Below are 10,306 nucleotides of genomic sequence, written 5' to 3'. Positions count from 1 at the left end.
CCCAAATACCTTTTGATTTTGAATTGTTTTCCTGTCCAGCCGATGCTCTGTTATCCAATTTCAGTCGTGCTAACCTTCTATTTCTATTGTGAAGTTTCAAGAATAGCTTTGCTCGAGCAACACACCTGTTAATTCCAGCTATCGGCATTGTTGTGCTCTTGACACTGAAACAGGAACCTGTTCCTATTTAAATCTGCACAGATGCTAAGCCTCTAGCTTCTTTTTACTAATGACTTCTTCTGTTCTTATTTAAAGATGCAATATACAGGGTTCAGAGCAGTGATATGTCAGCAAACAGCTATTTGCTGTGTAAAGTAATGTCAACCTGAGCAGAGAATGAAGCAGCTCCGTTAATGTTGTTATCCGAGTGTCTCCTTGCTTTTTTGACAGCACGTTTGCCAGAGTGCACCGCTGTTAGCGCTGTTAGCTGTGAGCCGCCGCCATGTTGATGAGCCGTTGAGAGGCAAAGAAAAATCCTCCCAATCCTTTGCACCTTCAACCGTTGCTCAGCTGGATCTTTGTCTCTTTCTGCCGTCTGGCTGAACCATTGCACGGTGTTTTTGTGTTCTCCTTCTGCAAAACCTTCATACAAAATAACATGTGTTTGTAAAGAGGACATCCAACAACCTTAAAGATTGAAAGAGCATTCAGAACTATGGAGCAGTCCTCTAAACCTTCAAGCAAGTTTTTGTGGCAGGTGATTCAAAACCTTTGAGCGGCAGTGCACATGCACCGTATAATAGTGAAAATGATATTCCTCAATGCCCTTTGAATTTGGTGCAAAAATACAAATTGTTGAGAATTTCTAACAAAAGCTTTGTATCCAAAAAGCTCATGATGTAGATGCATGTTCGTATGAATATGACTTTATGTTGTGCAAGCTGAAGGTTGAGGGTTAAGCCTTAAAATAGTTTGTTGTCCTTGTCCTTCACAAAGTATATTCATGCATTCCTATTCACGCTGTACATCTTGCATACTTGCTTGCTGGCTGTGTTGTACATAAGACAGCTGGATTCCTTCTTACACGCTATTTATTGATTCTTTCCCCTCTGCACACATCTCACTGACATTCCTGACAAACCGTTAAGTTGTTCTGCACACTTTTGTATGTTGGTTATTGTTCATATTGTGTCCTATAAATAAGTTAAAATCCTTCTTACTCATCGGTCGATTGTTTATGTTGTACATCATAGGCCTGCAACAAAGGAGTATTATTTCCGAGCTGTCATTTGATCAATAGAATCACAGAAAATAATGAAAAGATCTATTAAAATTCCCTAAATCCCAAATTGACATCTCCAATGTTTTTCATCAAGTTAAAACAAAGAAAAGCAGAAACTCCTGTGAAAAGAGAGAAGCTGGAACAACAGAATGTTTGACTTAAAGGGTTAATCGAAATCAGTCTGGTTGCAGATTCATTTGACTTCTCAGTCAGCCGCCTTATTCTTCCATCTCTACTGTATATTAACTCATCTTTATATATCTGTCTTACAATTCCCTGCCGAATGCTTCATCTGATTTGATGCTGAGCTCTTATAGAATCGCTACAAGAGGAGTTTCAAGTGCAGAAAGCAGGATTAACCTCACTGAGAGCATGACCCTGTTTCACAGTTCTTGTTAAACAAAAGCGCCGGATAAAAAGAGATTTTCTTATCACCTTGGTGCATTCTACTTTACCTTTATACACCCCCTCATAAAAACAAGCCCTTCCGCCTCGTTAGTTTGTGTTTTTATCATCAAATACTAATTATCGGTAAGGTGTTTTTTTGGGTAATGAATGGCCTTGCACTTTTTTTGCACTCCTGATTAAACAGTGGGGCATCCTGATTAAAATAATGTGAAAACATTGGTTTGTTTAAGCTTGTGTGGGGAAAAACAGCACCACGTGTTTGCGCTTTAAACACATGCGCTAAATCTGAGCACACGAGATAAGGGTTTTTAACGTTATAGCCTTAATGGGGGCTGTCATGATTAGCATTAGGGATCCGGTCCACGCCCCGGCCGGGACTCCGCTCCGCGTTTTGCGCGCCGCCCTCCACAGCCAGCTGCTGCAGAGCAGGGGACCGGTGCGCCGTTTCTCCTCGCCTTGTTTGCCTCCAGTCCGGCTGTAGCTCCGACTGTCTGCGCGGCGTGCGGAGGAGGCGCAGAGGGAACGAACCGGGGAGAGAGCGCACCGAAAGCCAGACAGAAGAAGTCATATAGTATCGCTCCTCGGGGTGTGTCTGTGGGAAAAAAAAGCAGGCCCCAGCCGGAGAGGGACAGACTTGACGAGCTCGGGGAGTTTTTGCATTTTTGTAGCGAGACGCGGAGCGCATCTCGTCTCCTTGAAGTGATCCTTTTTTTAATGCGGTCTCTGCGTTAGAGCTCCCGTCGGAAGGAGCCAGAGTGCACGCACAAGAGGAGGAGGAGGGAGGGGGGGTAACGATCATTACTTTTGAACAGAGCCCTCGTCATGGAGCTATTCGTCCGGTCCCGGACGTTTTGGCTTGAAGAGGAACAGATACCTGCCACAGGAAACCCCGCCGTCTGTCCACTGTGAGGAAAGTGGAGCACGCAGCCGAGCCCCAGCCGTCTTTGTGAGACCCGCTGCTCATAGTTTCTGGGGGCCTCTTGTGAGAAAAAGGAAATCTGGAGAGGAGGGGGGGGTGCTCCTGGTGTTGATCTGAAATTCACACCCCATGCCGGGATCCATATTTTGGCACGGCGCACCACAGTAAGTAGCCTTTAAAAAGCGGATGTTTGGAGTGTTTCAAGGGAGATGCCGGGTTATGCCTCAGCCGAATCGATACCATTTATTTACGCTCCCGGGATATCGCAAGGCAAATGTCAGAAAACGGGCCCACGGGCTCCTCCAGCAGTTTAAAACTGTTGTGATGAGATCAATACGTAGTCCATAGTATGTGATGTTATTCTGTAGTGTGTGTGGAGCCTCCACACTTTTGATTAATATGAAGTTACTTGGCTATTAGGGTCAACCCAATGTGGATTTCAGTGTGTATATATATATATATATATCTCAATAATTTGAATGAATAGCCCACTGAAAGATGCATATTTAGTATTTAGTGAAAATGTGTGAAAATGCTTCTCTTCAAGATGTTTTCAGGTGTAACGAATGAGATTATTTTGTCTGTAAGATGACTCTCTTACTGGATATGAGTCAAAAGCCAATTAGGAGTTGATTTAATAGATATTCAGCGTGATAACATGGTGAAAAAAAAAAGAAGAGCTCACACAAACATCTCCACACAGTTCCAGGACACCAGGAGCTAAGTAGTTAGATGTCAGCTCCTGTCTCCATTTACTTCTCCATTTTGCGGCTATAAAATAAGATCATTTCACAGGGCATGTATAATTCACAGACCTGAGCCAGCCATGTGTGATGATGGGACACACACACACACACACATTTATACACACACACACACACACACACACACGTAGAGTTTTTGCAGGCGAAGGGAACCATATCTCATTCTCACGTGAAGCTTTTAGAGATAGGGCCGCATAGACTTCAGCAAGAAACCCCAGGAGAGCGCGACTGTGGCGGACTGAAACATCAAGGTTAAATAACATCTACACATAATCCATACTGTCAATGCCAAATCAGGATAGTGGTGCAGCCTTATATAACGGACAAGTTCAGAAACTGAGAGCTTCCCTGCTGTGCTGCATATATTTATATAACAGCTGTCATGCAGGGAAGTATATATGATGACTCTTTCCAAATCCAGTTGTTTTCGTCCATGAAAGCGAACCAAAAAGCATTCTGCGATTCGGTTTTTGATCTTCTGAGAGCTGCACCGTTATATAAGACATATGCACAGCGTGAGGAATCGACTCGCCACCAGACAAATCCGAGCATTATTTTTGAACCATGGCGGAGAAGTTTCTCCGTCATGCCAGCCATTTTGGGGGGGGACGAGATAAAGAAAGAGTCTCCCTGGCTGGGATGACGTTGAATGTGGCTGCTTGATGCTGACGTTCCCACCAGTGATTCCTGACGAGGAAAAGGTCATTTGAACCCCCCCCCCCCCCCCCGCCAATGGGCCGCTTTACTGCTGAATGTAGATGTTGCACTTTGAAAAATCCTCCTCTGCTTTTCGGCTCAGACTAATAAAACTAAGGCTATTTCTTGAAACAAATGCTGGGACAGGGTGTCGTAGGAATTCCAAAAGAGGGAGGAGGGGGAGAAGGCAAATGTTCTCCCTTCCTTCCTCCTCCTCCTCCTCCTCCTCCCCTCTACCTCCACTCCATCTCTCACCCGCCCCAGACGTGCTGGTTTGGTCCATTTGTCTGTGTTGTCTTGGGAGGAAGTGCCATCTCATCTCACATTGCGCAAATGGTTTCAATGCATGCAAGTGTGAATTCTAGCAGCTTTTTGTAACTGCCAATTTCCATATCAAAGTGTCTGCATTTCAATGGGGGAGAACTTGAGCTACCAGCCCCCTTCCTCTGAGCAGTTTTGTTCTTATAGAGTGCTGCTGCTGCTGCTGCTGGTGGTGCTGGTGGTGGTGGTGGTGGTGGAGGCTTCTGACAGGCTTGCTGGACACTGCTGGTGTGTGTGTGTGTGTGTGTGTGTGTGTGTGTGTGTGTGTGTGTGTGTGTGTGTGTGTGTGTGTGTGTGTGTGTGTGTGTGTGTGTGTGTGTGAGAGAAGCAAGTGTTTGTGTTGGAAGCAGATTTAGTGTGGATTGGGAGAATTCGTTGGCCATAATCTAACACCAGAAGCCATGTATTTAGCGGAAACGTTGGACGCCGTTCAGACGTGGTTATGTTAAAAAGATTTTTTCTTCCTGTTATAACATTTCGCCCAGTATTCCTCCACATAGAGCATACAACACCAACAAAGAAAGATCTGTATTTTATTTGCAAGGAGGAGAACCCACTGCATCCAAGGCGCGCACAAAAATAAATAATTATAAATAACTTGACAAAGATCTGTTTGCATATTTCGTCTGGTATTTCTCCCCCCAAAATGAATTTGTTTTCAGGTGCGAAATAAATGGCTTAATTCCACATTCAGTGAGTGTGGATGTTAAGATGCAGAGCATTCAGGACTCTGAGTACCGAGCGGTGTCTGATTGTTTTTCTGTCGTAGAGATAATATTTATTTCCCATTCTGTGCAGCTGTTGTTTGTCAGAGAAAGAATGCGGCAAGACTCAGTTTGTTTCTGATGGATTCCTTCTCTGTCTTATGATACATGGGCCTAATGTTCCTCTGCAATTTTTAGGCCGGTTCAATGGAGGAACATTTTTTTTTTCACCATCGAGACACAAAGAAGTGCCTTTTGTGCACGCCTTTGCTTTGGCAGTAGGTTCAGCATAGGTTAATAGTGAAAGAAAGTGCAGCGTGTGAGATGTTATTGCACAGAGACGGGGAATGTAAATGCCTCTGAGAGCGAGGTAGGGGTCGGTGGCCCCCCCCTTTCATGGTCATCCCGCTCCCGGGTAATAACATGAGCCAACTGCTGCCCAACCTGCTGGAGGAGAAAGCTCGCTCCTTCTTTTGTTCGGACGGAATAACATCACACAACTCCAAGAAGAGCCAACAGTGGGAGCTTTACATCCAGAGAGCAAGGCAGGAAAGGGAGGGTGGGGGGGGGGGTAAAAGAGAGGACTTCACCTGCCATCTTCACTCACGGCGGGCGGGTTTGACAGCTGTCTTGTTCGGTTCCTCTGACACGCTCGCTGTGCAAAGTTGGACAAACAAATGGACAGCGAGCGGGAGCGGTGAATCACCATAGATGAGGCGGTTTTGTTTGTGTTCGGGGAGGAACCCTCTTTACATCTGCTTGTGATGTTCAGTGCATTTTCTGATGAATTGTGTAATTATTTTTCATGTCTTGTTGTGCTGACTTTACACCGGTCTTCTCCCGTTAGTGACGACTTTGTGACAAATCCCAGAGAATAGGACTCTTTTTTTGTTGAGTGCAGAAAAAGTGAGAGTGGAGTGGAAATCCTGCTGTGGTGTCTGGTTTGTTGAAATTATTAAAAAAACTGCTGAAGGGGAGAAGTACACGCATTGTGCTCTGTGTGGAGGCTGCTATCGGTGGAGAAATTGGCATCAGGGCTGCTCCTAAGATGGATTTCTTCCTGGGTGAGTGCTGCTGCAAAATGGTCTTAGAGTTTAGAAAGTAGTCTCTGATTCTGAGGGGCTGACACCAAACCTGACATTTACTGGTGATGCTGTGAAGAGGAGCGCACACACCCCCTCCAAAATAAAAGACCTTTTTGAAACGACATCGAAGCTGTTCACATTTGGCCAGTTAGCCAGAGAAAGAACAAAACCACACAGCAGAGGAGCGAGAGGGAAAATGAGAAAAAAAAGCAAAGGGCATTGTGTTTATTTAACTAAGTGCTTTGGGCTAAATTTCTCATTTAACTGCAAAAAAACCCATCGTAGCCATTTTGCGGCTCGCCTCAAAAATAAGGAGACAGATGACTGGAACGAATGATTATGCGTTCGGGTAGTTAACCCGATGGATGGATTTATGGTCTTGCTCCTTTTCACCAGAGAAAATACATCTGAGGGAGATACAAAAAAAAAAAAAAGAAGTCTACCACCTCCTGTGTTTAAAATGACAGTTAACTTTCCCCCACTGGTTCAAAATGGATGTTTAATGATCAACTGAGGCTGGGAGCTTAGGTCTAGCAGTCACGCTGGCTCTCATCGCAGAGCCTAAGAAAGCTGCTGCCCCCTCTCTGTTGTTAAAGGACACTCGCGCTCTAAAGAGAGGTTGATTCTTGAGTGATGGATCATCACAGGTCTCTTTGGGATGTGTGTTAACTCTTTGGTGTGCGCAGATCTCTCTCGGCTGGGAGCCGTTGGCGGCGTGTGATGGATGTGTCCCGGGTCTTTAGGCTCCATATATCAGAAGATTAGCACTGACCTGTGAGTTGTCCGGGCCGCCCTCGGAGCGTCTTCTCCAACACTGGCACCGGCATTAGCATACGAGGACACTGCTCTGTCTCCGGGGGATCCCAAGATAGTGTGCTTTATTTGGTTCTGTCGTAGCGCGGGTCACAGGAAGTGTGCAGATTAGAGGCTGAAGGCCTTTGTGTTGGTATTAGGTGCGTCTGACAGGTCATCTGTCTTCAACTGAGGAAATGCTCCTCTCTTCCTCAAATTCCTAAATAGTATCATATCATTATCCTAGAAATTGAGGTTCAGGCCATGCTTCACTGCAGAGAAATCTCTCCGCTGTATTCACGAATCACATAAAAATGCAAATTACTCCGCTGATGTGGTGTAACATTGTTACTTCTCAGTCTGCATTGAAAAGAGAGAAATTGTAACAGGTATACACTCAAACTCATGTTTTTATTTTCCAAATGAGTAATCTTTAGGGCCTCTGCATGTGGAAGGCAGCTCCAGTTCTTCTATTAAATGCTTTCACATCATCAGCAGACGTGCATTCGCTTCCAGAGGAACCCTTGTTTGTTCCGTGGGCTGAATTGAATCATTTTTAAGTTGTAAAGCAGATTCTCTAAAAGGATGACAACATCCTTCCACGTTAAGTGCTGTAATGCATCTAACCTAACTCTTAAAGTGTCAAACCCGACCGCGGCGCTGCATGTTTTTGTTTGTCTTTAAGAGTAGAGAGAATGCTTTTAATGCCAATTTTCCCCGAGCTGTATGTCACGTTGAAGCGGAGGCGCGGGTTCACCTGCAGTTCCTCGTCCGCCGGTGTCTAATGGCTATTTGAGGCCCACTTGGTGTCACCTGGTGTCTTGTGATGAGAAGCCAATGTGTTTTCAAGGTGAGGATATATTGTCAGAGCCCCCTCAACGCTCCCCGGGCCCTGATTGGCAGGCGTCGTCACAGAAGATGAGAAGTGGTGGGAGTCGCACAGCAAAGAGAATCTATTACCCAGGATGGCGAGGCGTGCTTTCACAACGTGTCAGTGCAGTCAGCCATCTTGCTCTCTCTCTGTCTGTGGAACGGTCCCTCCTCGGCGCAGCCAGGGAACAGCTTTCAGGTTTCATTTTGGTGGCTGCCATAAGTAATTTTATTGATGATACGTGGGTTTCATACTATGATGAATTATCATGTTAAACCACCCAAAAAACATTTAAGTGTTCATCAGCAGCGGTGTGTAATCTGCTCATGATTGCTGGCAGTCGACATTTAGAAGAAGCTAAATATTCCACGTAAATGGAGTCCTGGGTAAAGGAGAAGGAGAAGAAGAAGAAGAAGCCCTTTCTGGTATAGTTTTGCTGATTTCCTCCATTTCAAAAGCCTCTTAGAGAGAGAGAGAGAGAGAGAGAGAGAGAGAGAGAGAGAGAGAGAGAGAGAGAGAGAGAGAGAGAGAGAGAGAGAGAGAGAGAGAGAGAGAGAGAGAGAGAGAGAGAGAGAGAGAGAGAGAGAGAGAGAGAGAGAGAGAGAGAGAGGCGCAGTAAGAGAAGGACGCTTGTTGTTGATCAGCCAAGCAAATGAGATCTTGATATTTGAAGAGTTGAGTTGTGATTGCTAATCACTCCACTGCTGAGTTTTAATTAGGAGACTCATGAGCATCGTGTTATTTCTCAGCAGAGCATAGTCGACCATCAGATGTACTTAAGAGAACAAACAATTAGTTTTCCTCCTAGTGAGGGCTACAACAACAAGCACTGGTTGTTGTTTGTCTGTGCTATACATCTACTGGATGTGCTTATGGAATTGATTGGAACATTGCAGCATAATTGTGTTTCATTTGAAGTTGTGTACTTACACTGTCTCTCAAACCATATCTTGACCCTATTAAGGGATAAGAACAGACTTATTTTGAGCACAGCTGCCACTTCTTTCACCTCCAGTGAAAGCCTGGATCTAATCTTAAGACTGCTTTCTCTGAGATGGTGCTATAGATTGGACTGAGCTTATTGTCGATGGCTGGGTTTTCTGTCCTGTGCTCCTAAGACCTTTGTTAGGACATTTTAATTACAGCAGAGCTGGCTGTAATTGATCTAGGCTTAGAGGGATTTCACTGTCAATGAGAATGAGCCTGGGCGTTAATACAGCCGAGCAAATGCTTCCACCTCTGTGCTGCTCTGACACACACACACACACACACACACACACACACACACACACACACACACACACACACACACACACACACACACACACACACACACACACACACACTGTGTCTTCTTGTTGACTCTCCCTTAATTCATCGAGGCGTCTGTCTTTTATGTGTAATGGTTGAAATCAGCCTCACGGGGCCGGCTGACACGCCGTCGTCCCTCCTGCCTCCACTTTAGCATATCTGTTGCCAACACTGTCGCCACCTGGAGCGTCCTCTTACGGAGCACTTCTCTTCACGGTTCCGTGTTGTCACCAGAAATCTTTAAATTTTTATAAGGCTGTTAGATAATGCTTCCCGATGAGGGTGAATTATTGATGGTCTTGTTCGTATGAGTGGGACAGGGCAGGCTTTTAACTCTCCGAGCTGCTGGGTCTCTTATCCGGTAACTAAGGGACACCGCACAAACACCCGAAGGAATGATGTACTGGAGGAGGGAGAGAAACCCGGAGGCGTGGGGGGGGCTGAAAATACAATAAAAGAAGCATGCATCCTTTACACTGCTGTTGGGCTAAGCCTCACAGCACAAGGGAGGCTTGGCAGCAGAAAAAAGCATTGCATCTACAGAAGCGTTGTCTGTTTTTGAAGCATTGAGTATGGTATGGTGGCTGTGTTTGCTGCTTATGTTTGTTGGTTTATATCGGAGTACAAACGGCACTCTGGCCCTGCTTCTTTTTTTTTTTTCTTTTTTTTGCAGAAAACTGTTTCAAGTTTGGTACTTTTGTGAACACAGGATGCTCAGGCAGGAATGTGATGAGAAGCTGATTTTTAGAGTTTGAGTGGACACTTAATTAAACTATGTAGCCACTAGAGATGAACTCATTAGTTGATTAGTTGATTTTCTGCTTTTCCCTTATTTTGTATCACTGTAAAAAAATAATATCTTTGAGGTTTGGACTGACGGTCGGACCAATCAGGCTATAAAAGTGTGTCACATTAGGCTCTGGGAAGTTGTGGCAGTCTTTATTTCTTAGTTTTCTGAACTTTCGTACAACTAAAGATTCATTGATTAGTCGTAACAACTATCAACGGTTTAATTCATAATGAAAATATTGGTAAGTTACAGCCCGAGCAGCAACAGCTAGCTGGCCGAGTGTTGGTTGTGTATTCACAGTTCAAGGAGTTTTCTTGAACTGCTTAACCAAGAGTGATTTCTTATAGAATGTCAAAACAGATATGGTGTCCTTGTATTGTCACATCGTTGGTCCAATGCAGCATAAACAGTATTTATGAGCAT

At 44.8% G+C, this 10,306-nt stretch overlaps 1 protein-coding gene across 1 annotated transcript in view; it reads left to right on the top strand.

Moving 5' to 3' along the window:
- Positions 1-2,646: 2,646 nt before the first annotated feature.
- adgrl2b.1 (adhesion G protein-coupled receptor L2b, tandem duplicate 1) overlaps positions 2,647-10,306 on the top strand; it is an 81,335-nt gene continuing 73,675 nt past the window's right edge. Inside the window, exon 1 of the mRNA XM_079173369.1 lies at positions 2,647-2,713. The gene's annotated coding sequence lies outside the window, so the exon portion shown is untranslated. The remainder of the gene's footprint in view (positions 2,714-10,306) is intronic.

Source organism: Pholis gunnellus (assembly GCF_910591455.1).
Source record: "Pholis gunnellus genome assembly, chromosome: 14".
In the NCBI taxonomy this organism is placed as follows: domain Eukaryota; kingdom Metazoa; phylum Chordata; class Actinopteri; order Perciformes; family Pholidae; genus Pholis; species Pholis gunnellus.
This window is presented reverse-complemented; position numbering and strand designations above follow the sequence as displayed.